This window comes from Lemur catta, chromosome 5 (assembly GCF_020740605.2).
Source record: "Lemur catta isolate mLemCat1 chromosome 5, mLemCat1.pri, whole genome shotgun sequence".
In the NCBI taxonomy this organism is placed as follows: Eukaryota; Metazoa; Chordata; class Mammalia; order Primates; family Lemuridae; genus Lemur; species Lemur catta.
Window position 1 is genome coordinate 64,052,044 of NC_059132.1, and position 12,204 is coordinate 64,064,247.

The 12,204-nt window shown below is 39.3% G+C and overlaps 1 non-coding gene across 1 annotated transcript; it reads left to right on the forward strand.

Moving 5' to 3' along the window:
- The first annotated feature begins 9,899 nt into the window (after positions 1-9,899).
- Positions 9,900-9,971, forward strand: TRNAQ-CUG. Its single transcript has one exon. It is a non-coding gene; the product is annotated as a tRNA-Gln (tRNA).
- Positions 9,972-12,204: the final 2,233 nt, after the last annotated feature.

Here is a 12,204-nt window from a genome sequence, read left to right on the forward strand (position 1 = left end):
CATTCTCTGTCCCTCATAACACACAAGAGCCTATGAATGCCAGACTAAATCTAGCAATATTAATACGATTTTTGTTTCTGGGCTTAAAGGGTGTTGATTCAGGGAAACACTACAGAACCTGGTTTTTATTGTTGTTTGTTTGTTTAACGGGGAAATCTCAGAGACTATTGCATCGAGTTCTGGGAATTGAAGTTCTTCGACAAAGCACCATCATGTAAATTCAGACAAACTTTCAGAAACAAACAGGAGAATCCCTTTTATGTCTGAGGCCCTCAAACTGTCTTGCAGTTAAAGTTCTCCCACACTGGTTTTCATTTAGGGTGGGCAAAGGGACAATTACTGCTATAGTGATTGAATTGTGTTGCCCAAAAAGATACGTTGAAATTCTAACCCAAAGTACCTGTGAGTATGACCTATTTAAAAATAGTCTTTGCCCATGTAATTAACTTAACATGAGGTCATACTGGATTAAGGTATGTCCTATATCTGATGATGAGTGTTCTTAAAAGAAGGAGGAGATTTAGAGACACACAGAGACACAGTTACCAGAATGAAGGCCATGTGTGAGAGAGGCAGACATTGGAGTGATGCAGTTACAAATCAAGGAATGACAAGGATTTTTCTCAACCACCAGAAGCTAGAAAAGAGATATAAAATAGATTATCCCTCAGAGCCTCCACAAGGAACCAACCTGGCCAACATACTGATTTTGGATTTCTGGCCTCTAGAGCTGTGATAATAAATTTCTGTTGTTTTAAGCCATTCAATTTATCCATTCGTTAGGGCAGCCCTAGGAAGCTAATCAGCTCCCTTCCCCATATCCTTGAAACAAGATCCTTGCTGTTGCCCCCTTAGCACTTGTACATTCCACCACGGAAGCTCATGCAAATGGTTATTCCCTTCATTTTGTATAAAATTCTCTTAAGGAAATAATCCAAATTTTAAAAAATCATTTGTGTGCAAAAACACTTAGAATACTTTGTTATAATAATAAAATAATTAAAATAACAAACATTTCCTACAATGGGAGGGGGAAATGATTATATAATTTAGGTTATATCTACCTGGAAGAATATTACAAAGCTATTAAAAATAATATTTTGGAAAAGGTTGTGATAGCTCAGGGAAGAAGCACATGATATAATGTTAAATGAAAACAGCAGGATGAAAAATGTAAATACCTCAATTATGTAAATTTTTGCATTATAAATATTTAGGGGCTGGGGGAGAATCCACCAATGCAAGAGTAGTGTGGTTTCTGGGTTGTGGGGTTGTGTGTTATTTTTTTCTTTGTTTTTCTATGACATGAAGCAGACATCAATACCCAGGTTTAAAAATGAAGAAGTAGAAATATGTTTTATTGCTGGAACAAGAAAAAAGTAATCTCTAGATATAAGCACTTTGACGTTACTCAGAAGTCAAACATTTGGTCCAAGTGGTCACATTGTTGAAAGGGACTTGTGGTTAAAGATGGCAGTGAAGGCTAGGACTTTATCTTTGCTTTATTAAGATGCCCATAAGCTGACAATAAAAGCAATTTAAAAATGTGTAAACCCACAATGATGAAGAGAACATGAGAGCTTTTAAATAATGGATAATATGAAATATTGTTTTCTTTCTAAATTAAAGTATTAATAACTTGATGCCATGGAGATTTATTCCTTACTAATGTAAGAATCCATTTGTAGATTTTTGTGTCAGCAAAGAAATGAGAATCTGTTTTTGTTTTTGTGGTGATTCAGGAGCCCAGTCCCCTTTTACCTTATGGATTTGCTGTCCCCTAAATCTTGGGGAAATGCACATTTCTTAAAGTCCCAGAGAAAAACATGTTACTTGCATTCATAATCTATTGATTATAACTAATCATATGGTCACACTGAGATGTAAGGAGTCTTGGTAAATACAGACCCTGGATGGGTAGCTTACTCCCACAGTTAACACTGTACTGTGGAAGAGAGAAAATGAATTTAGGTGGATATCACATTTATCAACAAAATTTTAGGAGACAGAAGGGACTTGAATAAATAATAACAGAAGGGAGTTGAATAAAGTAGGGTAGATAAAGCCGAAAACTAACTGTTTGCAAGGTAGGAAGCAAACAACAATAAAGTTGATATCACAGCTTCTTCGAAAGCCTTAGGAATTGGAAGAACCATGTAACTAACCTCAGGCTCATCAGGCTGGACTGCCCTTCCTTCACAGAGGTGGAAGATAGGAGCTTTATTTTTGGGCTAAAATGCTCCAAAGATGCTCTTGACTTAGGGACACCAGGCACAGCTGAAGTTGGAAGTAAAGAGCATATTAAATATTGGGGGATTTAACGAAAGGCTCTTTAGGAGACCTCCAACTTCCTTTCTGCACTTGTTTCAGAAAGCATGGACAGCTAAATTTACACTACCTCTGGCCCTAAACATGCAGAAGATTGAAAGATTCCTCTCCGGAAAAATTGACAGTCATAAGAAAACTGACCCATAGTGGACATATCAGGGGTCCTGAATGAAATGGCCTGTCATGCACAATGATTCTAGAATGGGGCCCACTGATTGGCATACCACACTCATAGTACCAATTAGGTTTTAGGGCCTACCTCCTAAATATGATTAGACTGCTAAATGTCACCAGAAATCAGAGGGAAAATAGATATTAAAGCAAGCAAATGAAACAAAGAGAGCTTCGTGAACATACAGATGAATAGGTAACAGAAGCAAAAAACAAAAACAAAAAAATTATCATTAATAGTCTCAGAAAAATAAGAAAACATTTTGTATGGATGAGAATTATACAATAGTATTATTTTTGAAAGAGCATTAAGAGAACAAGAACCCTTGGAATTAACAAATATGATAGAAAAAAGTTTAATAGAAGAGTTGGAAGATAAAGTTGAAAAAATTTCCCATAAAAAGAAATAAAAAAGAAAGATGGACAATAGGAGAATAAAAGATAAGAAAATTCAAAGGCCAGTCTAGAATGTCCAAAAACATCTAATTGAAAGAGTTCCATGAAAAGACAATAGAAAATAAAGCGGGTGGGGGAAATTATTAATGAATGCAAGAAAACTTCCAAAAACTACTGCCCAGCACAATGGACCAAAAAATAAAACAAAATAAAACAACAACAAGAAAAAAACAAGAATTATCCAGAGAGTGTCTACTTAAGAATGGCATTTAAATTAATCACCACACTGATAACTAGAAGACAATAGAATAACGCTCACCAAATTCTAAGTTTTTCCTCACTGGAAATCTCTACCTGACCAAACTAAATCACTTATGAAGTTAGAATAAATGTATTTTCAGACATGCATTATATTTTTTAGGGACTAAGCAGGAAATAGAAATCTCATGAGGACTTAAACCCGAGAGTCTTTAATACAGGAATTGGTTACAGAGGTGGTGGAAGATCAAAGAAGCCAACTAGGGGAAACAGGGTAATGTAGAAATCAGAACCCAGAGGGTGGCATCTTGCTCTTGAACAACCATGTCCGGCAGAATCTGGAGTTACGGAGAAGAAGCAATTGCTGCCAGAGATGCTGCAGGAAAAAGGGAAGGAAAGCAAGAAAGACCCTGATTTCTTTCTTCCTTCTACCCCTCAATATTCCTTTATTGTCTTCTATTGGCAGAACTCAGATAAATGTCAGCTGTCATCAGCAGAATCTGGGAAATATAGTGGCAGGAGCCAACCACTGGTGCTACAGAGATGATCAAGGGAGGGTCCAGGAATGTATCTGAGTGCAAACCAGCTTCAGAAAGCCAAATGCAAAGTCTCAAAAAAATTTCTCTCCTTTCTCACAAAGTTATTGGAGAATATTCTCCACCAAAAAACAGGGAATAAACCAAGAGATTTGTGATTCCACAAAAAGGGGATTCTAAACAGCAGAGAGGTAAAGAGACTCAGATGGAGAAGTGTCAGCATGATAGCTGTAAAGCAGACCTAGAGATTAACCAGTCTATACTGAACGAGTTAAAAAAAAAAGGGGGGGGGACTGAAAATATTTGACCAAATTCAGAATTTTGCAGCCCTGGAAGAGAGTTTGGGGATGAATTAGTGTTAGATACACAGAAAGGAAGCAAACAAAAGAGGCAGTACTCAAATCAGGAAAAACAAGAAATAAGATGTAATTGTAGTGTACAAAGTGAACCAGCTGTGGACAGTATTTACATGGGCATAATAAGGAAAACACTATTTGGCCACGATACTGTGATACAAATATATTGAAAAGATGTGGGTAGAGAAGTGTGTTTGTGTGTTAGGCTGTGTGGAAGAGCTAAATGTCTTTTTTTTTTCTTTTTTCAGAGAGGGAAGTCTTTAGATAATGTCTGTATCTGTCAGGACAATAGCAGGAAATGAGGTGTTTACTCAAACTAGAACGTTTGAGGATAATTTGAATGATTATTTAAAAACAAATGGGCAGCATGTAAGGCAACAAGGGTAGTACAGTGTCCTAGTAATACTGCACCACTGTTACCAAGCAGTCAATGGGCTCGTTGCCCTATGCACATAGAAGCCAATACCATGGTGCTGTGGAGCCGGTCTTAGAGAAAAGAAACTTTACTGCAAGTTGACTGGCAAGAAAAGAGGAGGAAACACTTAAATCTATCTCCCAAACCTGGGAATGGGTCGAACTTTATAAGCATGGGATAATAGGAGTGAGTTGATTGGATCTTGCAATGGGGTCATGCCAGGAGGTGTGCTTTGAGTGGACCATGTCATGGGGTAATGCCAGGGCTTGATCTGATTGGACCCTGGATCCTGCCATGGGTGTCCGCGTCTGAATTTAGTTCTCCCGCTCCTTGATCTGAGCACATAGGTTCCACCCATGGTTGCACACTTCGTTCATCTGCGCATGCTCAGGGTATGTGACCTTCAACCTGGGGGTCCATGGCAACTGAAAAAAACTAACGGCTTTATTACGTAAAAGTTGAACCAGATTGGCCTGGTGTGGTCACACTATCCTTGAGCTTGAAGAGTATAAGGTGGAGCTTGAGGACCTGCAGCACTTTGGAGACAGCTGTGTAGAGAGGTTTGTTGACAGGTGTGAGAACATAATCTGGGGGATTCAGACCACAGCCAACAGAACCAGAGGCTACATATGTCAACCTCACTCTTCACTCTCCCTCTACATCTCCTGTAGGTATTCCCTTGGCCAAACTCAACCAGAATCCAGAGGACAGTTTTACAGGTGAAGAAACTAAAACACAGAGAGGTTAGATTAAGTTCCTTATCAAAGGTCATAGAATTAGAAGCTAAAAGCAACTGGACAGTTGCCTTTAGGAAACCTGAATTCTATTTAGGGAGGGTTTAGGCAGGAAAATGCTGTGCTTGTTTGTTTTTGTTGGCTTTTGAAAAACAGGCTTTGTCAATCCATTTGGCTTTTAAAACTATGTATTGTACAAATTTATTATTATCCTAATAATGGTAAGAGAAATAATTTGGGAGCTTGGGGTTCAAAACCAGCTATAACCATGAAGGTTGTGGCTGGAAAAGACTGCCTCTCTGATATTCAGAGTTTGAGAATTAGTCCTTAATGAATGAATGTATATGTTGAATTTTTTTTGAGGAGTATACTTTTCTTGTTTGAACAGGACACAATCAGTGCTAAGCAGAAGCCATTAAAATTCTCTGTGACAAATTATCTCAGTAGAGGTCCAATTACCCTGTGATAAAAATGTGCCTATTCCTCTCCACTCTGTTTGACCTAATTATGTCTTGAGTAAAGTCTTCCCAAACTGCATATGCACTCTAAGAGCTCTTTGAGAACTGGTTTAACCAGTATCTCAGCTTCAGTTGTGGGTGCACCTTTGATCTAATTTATAAGATCAAGATTAATGAAATGTTCAGCCACAATTAAAAGATAATTTTATTTTAGTAGTAGAATGCTTAATTTCTTCTACTTACAGAATTTGTTTCTTATTAGTTAAAAATAAGGTTAGATGACATAAAGAAGAATATCAAATGAAGAAGATTCTTAACCTGATTTCCATAGACTTCAGTAGTGCACTGAGATAGTTTTAAAAATGGTGTATGTATATATCTAGGGGCATCTTTCTAGGAAAGGAGTTTCATGGATTTTATTCAATATGATTTGGAATCCAGAGTAAAAAAATATGATACAAATCTTTGCTCTAAAGACTTCTTAATATTGGGAATTGGAGGGAGAAGAATTTTCCATCAGCACTTTGTTTTTGCGGAAATAAATAAAATGCTGATGAGCAAATATGAAGACTCCAAATCAATTTCCACAGACTGGTACCAGTAGCTCCTGATGTGGAACCAACAGTCTTACAGGGAACACAGCAAGGCTATTATACTTCCAAATGGGTGCAAGCACAATTGGAATTTCCTATGTTCCCTGAAGTTACTTATGTTGCTCTCTGATCTTTACATTTTGTGAACTAAAATAAAATTTTAAGGCTCACCCCCCCCCCCCATGGCTGACTGAATGGACTCCCTCGTGGCCAAAGGAATATCCTAAAACTAAATTGTCTGCCAGGACGAAGGAGGTCAGACATGCCTTATCATGCCCCCCTCCCTTCTTTGGGACATTCTCTATAACCCATTAACAGACCTAAGGGTATGCAAGACAAACCTGCAGGTCCTCAATTTACACAACAAATATATGTCTGGTGGCTTATCTCTGATAAACAGCTCCTTATGTTGAAACATTCCAAGCCTTTAGACAAAGCTTCATGTCTTTAACCAATTACAAGCCAAAGAATCTTCAAACCCACCTATAACCTGTAAACCACCACCACCACCACCCACTTTGAGATGGCCCACCTTTTCGGGCCAAACCAATGTATGCCTCCCACATATTGATTTATGACTTTACCTGTAACCCCTGAAATGTATAAAACCAAACTGTAACCCAGCCACAGGGTCCACTTGTTCAAGGATTCTTGGGCGTGGCTCCGGGTCATGGTCCTCAAATTTGGCTCAGAGTAAATCTCTTTAAAATTATTTTACAGAGTTTGGCTTTTTTTTTCCATTGACAATTTCAAAGCAGATAGTTGTGCCCCTAAAGCAAACAACCTTGAACCTCTGGCCCGAACCATATTCTCAGTCTGTCATCCAACTTTTTTCTCAGCTCTTCTTTTACTATCACTATGGTGTTGTTGCCCAGACAACTAGTCCACAGACTGTGCCCCTATCTTGCATCTTATAGTATGTGAAAAAGTTTGGACCAAGACTCCCCTTCTAAATAGCATCTTTGATTCTTGCCAAAACCCAAAGATCCAGTTTTTATTCCTATTTTAGCTTCTTAGCTTATCTAGGCTCTTAGCTTCCAGTCACCTACAGTTTTCCCTGTGTGGGTGTTATTTCATTCTCAATTTTTAGTCAGCATCCCATCCCTATAAACCAAAATATACACAGGTAGGGCCAGTGCTTGATGTCCCATTCAGTTCTGTGTCCATAGAACTGAGCACAGGGCTTGTCATGGCACAAAAATTTCTCCTTTCCAAGTCTACGTACTCCTAGGACAATTGTAGGCTGTGCAGGCTAGACACTGGGTCTGATAATGTGGCTCATTAGTAAAAACAAGAGGTAGTTGTACCAGTGCACATTGCAAGCCAGAGTTCTGAATTCACTTTGAAGAAATAATTCCATTTAATTGGAAAGATACAGTTTCTGTATACCACCAACTCAGTTTCTCCTATTATTAAAATCTTACATTAGTGTGATAGATTTGTTACAAATAATGAACAAATATTTATATGTTATTACTAATTAAAGTGAATATGTTATTTAATTTTTTTTTAGTTTTTACCTAATTTCATTTTTCTGTTCCAGGATCCTATTCAGAATTCCACATTATATTTAGCCATCATATGGCTCTCTTGGCTTAGGCCGTCTTGGCTGTGGCAGTTTCTCAGACTTTCCTTGATTTTGATGATCTTGACAGTTTGAAGAATACTGATCAGGTATTTTGTAGAATGTCCCTCAGTTGGGATTTATCTGATATTTTTCTCATGATTAGATTGGGCTTAGGGGTTTTGGGGAGGAAGACCACAGAGGTAAGGCACTATTTTTATCACATTATATCAAGGCTATATGCTATCAACATGGCTTATCATGCTAGCGCTGACCTTGGTCACCTGGCTGAGGTAATGTTTGTCAGATTTCTTCACTGCTTACAAACCCTCCCCCCACTTCCATACTCTACTTTTTGGAAGGCAATCACTATACAGAGCCCACAATTCAGGAATAGGAAGTTATGTTATTTGGAATTGTTCTGCCCAGGAGATTTCCTTGAAACACTGAGGTTGTTTTCACAGGAAGGAAGCTGTTGATACCAGGCTTTAGGAACTGGTTTTAAGTCTTCACATTCACATATAGGCATTTTATTTATTTTCCAAAAGTCTCTTCTCTCCCATTTATTTGTTTATTCAATACTTCATAAAATCAGCAAGGAATCATAAATACTTACTTTCTACTTTGGGTTATAATCCAACATTATTGTATTTATTGTTGCTCAAATTGTTTCAGCTTTGGTCATTGCAAGCATATATTTTTACATTTTTTTTTCCCAGAGAGGTCAAAACTTGGTACAAATCCTAACTCTTTTTATAAATTTGTTACATGGACCTGAAGTTTTTCAAAAGCCGGCAGTGGGCCACGGTTATTTTGAAAGTGCTTATGAGCCTCAGTTTCTTGTTCTCGAGGCTCCTGGAAATTACCTTAATTTATCCCACTTGGCAGGAGGGTTTCATTCTGTCTTGTTTTCTGGTGAGTGGATCAGGGGGTTATGGGGGGCTGGAAGAAGATGGAGCGAATGAGATACATGCAGATGTTCTCTTTGCCACTCCTGCGGCCTCAGTCGCTCGCTCGTGTCGCAGAGCACACGGCCCTGACGGCAGGAGCCAGTTTCAACCTCGTAGTGACAATGCTGCTTCATTCAGGCTGGAAAAATTTCGGTCCATGGTATCAGACATCTTTATACAATAAAAACAGTTTTGGCAGAATGCCTATACTTCTCCTGAGATACTGGGAAGGTTCAAATCCTGAGATTATTTACACTTTTTTTACTCCCCGACTCTCCCCCGCCGCCCGCGATTTATTCTTGGTAAAGACTGTTTTCCTCCCCAGCCCTTCGGTTTGACAATCCAGGATCGCTTTTGTACCCTGCCACTTCCCTATCATTGCTGAGGCGGCAATGGACAGTCCTGGACAAGTCATGTCCCATTCTTGACACCAGGGAATCTTTACTGCTGAAGAATTTGGGAGAGGCTCATTTATTGCCAGTAAAAGAGACCAAGTCAAAGCTTTATCAGTGCGAAGCTAGTTACAAAACCCTGCTTTGCAAACATTCGAGCTTTTTATCGTGCTTTACCCCGTAGTCTCCACGAGGTGGAGCCTTTGCTGGAAGCAGAAAGCATCTCTTGGTGTCCTTCCCCGCCCCAGCTACCGCCACAGCCAGGACTGGTTGGCGTGCCGCCTCAGATGAAGTCATCCACAATTTACATGTCACAGAATTAAACTTCCAAAAGTTCCCCTAAAGTTAGGAGGAAAGAATGCAGGACAAACGCTCGGGAGGAAGCGAGCCTTACCTTTCCTCCAATACCGCAATCTGTTAGCGCAGCTCGGCTGATGCCCTGTTGGAGCCGCCTGGCCCCTGCGTCGGGCAGCCTGGCTGAGGGCTGGCGGCCGGAAGCTGGAGGCCAGGAGAGCTGCAGAAAGCAGAGGGGCTCTAAGAGTCCGGGGAGGCATAGACCTACCTTATCTGTCCCTAGAAACCGGTTTGCTCTTGGGTTTTGCACTAAGAGCCTTAAGGAACGTGTGACACAGAAGCAGCTAAGGAAAATCGGGATGCAAACTTAGGCTCTAGAAAGGAAGACAACTCGAGTTCACAAATGGGGATATATCTCATCAGGAAGGAGCGCTAAGATCAGGCCTCCCTACGTGGTTCCATGGTGTAATGGTTAGCACTCTGGACTCTGAATCCAGCGATCCGAGTTCAAATCTCGGTGGAACCTACTTTTTTTTTTTTTTTTGGTCATTATTTTCTCTTTTTAGAATAAATTTCTCTTTTAGTGATGATTGGTAGGGAATCTCCGGTTCACGTGAACTCAGTGTGGCGCAAGCTGTGTGAGGGTCCCACTAACTCCCTGCCCTATCATTCTTCTTACCTCCTCCACTCTATTCCCTGCCCCTCCCCACAACAGATATTCTGATACCAATAATAATTTTGAGTTGAGTTGAACTTTTTTTTATCGATTTATTGCTTTATAAAATGTAGTGAACTCACTTCATGTAGGAGAGAAAGGACCCAACAGATCTGAGAAAGAAGAAAGAGCCTCATGGATATATCTTTTTGCCCAGAGAGAATGAGGCTTTATAATGCCTATGTGGTACAATCACCAGAGTTTATAGTGTTTCATTTTCCACTGAAAAATAAAGATTTGTGAAAATATTAATACATTTGTACTTTAAATAAAGAATTGCTTGAACTCTCTCAGTATTTCAACACTGCCGGATCACCACATGAAAACTTGAAGCACTGTCAACAGAGTAATTATATATCCAGATGCATCTTCTAAGTAGTGTTAGAACTACGTGGTGTTCTGTTGGTCATTTCTATGACGTTACCTCACGACGCAGAATTGTTGTCTATGCTGAATATGTCCCATAAAAATCTTAGACAGAGCTTTAAAATTGTATTCTAAGACGTCTCTGTGATCATTTTACCTTCATCAAACCATTTCCTATTGCAAGTTTGTTCATTTTCTGGTAAATGTCTGGATTTGTCACAACTTAAGGCAAGACAAAGAAGTTACTGGGTCTCTCAAGAAGTAAGTCCAAAGTGCTATCCTTAGTTTGATCTTATCTATTAGTATTTCTAAAAATTGTATATTTTTATTTCAGGTACAGGGTGTCAGACTATATATAATCTTATGGGTCTTACTTTCTTCATTTAATAATATATTGCTAAAATTAGTCATTACTCTTCTATGTAGCTACCATTCATTCATTCATTTCATGTTAGCTGCTATGTAATATAAATATGACACCATTCATTCACCTTTCTGTTAATGGGAAACCCTCTGTATTATATATATTCATATATATACAGAGTTGTATATATATGAATTTGATTTTGAATTATGCCAGCTCTTGATCCACAAGAAATTAAAAATTGTTTTAGAGCGGAGGAAATCCCTGATACTGTAATCTACATTTAGCTGCAAATTAATAACTTTTAAGCTGTTGTTTTCTCCCTCCAAATGCTTCAGCATGTTTATTCACCCTTTCATATTGTACCTGTTGTATTGTACCCAATCCTAATTCCTTATGCATTTTCTAGTGTTAACTGCTAGCAGAATTATGTTCTCCCATGTCGAATGCCATGCTAGGCCGTAAGCCATTACTGCCTCTAAAATCTTAGATATCTACCTGCATAGGTTGCCTATCTATTTTTTCACTTTTACCAGGGAGCAACTCTGCATAAGACTTATTCCATTTCTTCTGAAAGAAGTCTTATCGTAGTAAATCTGGTAGGCAAAGCTCAGGGTACATGCCTTCCATCCTAGCTGCACAGAAGCCTAGGAAATTTGTCTTAGTTTGGGTTGCTATAACAAATGCCATAGATTGAGTGGCTTAAATAACAAACATTTACTACTTACAGTTCTAGAGGCTGGGGAATTCCAGGATCAAGGTGCAGGTAGATTCAATGTCTGGTGAGGGCCCCCTTTCTGTTTGCAAACTGCCGCCCTCCTGCGGCATCCTCACATACTGGAGAGGGAGAGAGAGATCATTTCTCTCCCATTTCTTATAAGGTCACTCATGCCATTCATGAAAGATTGTTACAACATGATAGCAAAAAACCGAATAACGCAACTAAAAATGGGCAAAGGACCTGAACAGACATTTCTCCAAAGAAGACATAAAAATAGCCAACATGGGCCGGCGTGGTGGTTCAGGCCTGTAATCCTAGCACTCTTGGAGGCCGAGGTGGGCGGATCGTTTGAGCTCAGGAGTTGGAGACCAGCCTGAGCAAGAGTGAGACCCTGTCTCTACTAAAAATAGAAAGAAATTAGCCAAACAACTAAAATATATACAAAAAAATTAGCCGGGCATGGTGGCGCATGTCTGTAGTCCCAGCTATTTGGGAGGCTGAGGCAGTAGGATCGCTTGAGCCCAGGAGTTTGAGGTTGCTGTGAGCTAGGCTGATGCCACAGCACCTAGCTAGCCCGGGGAACAGAGTGAGAC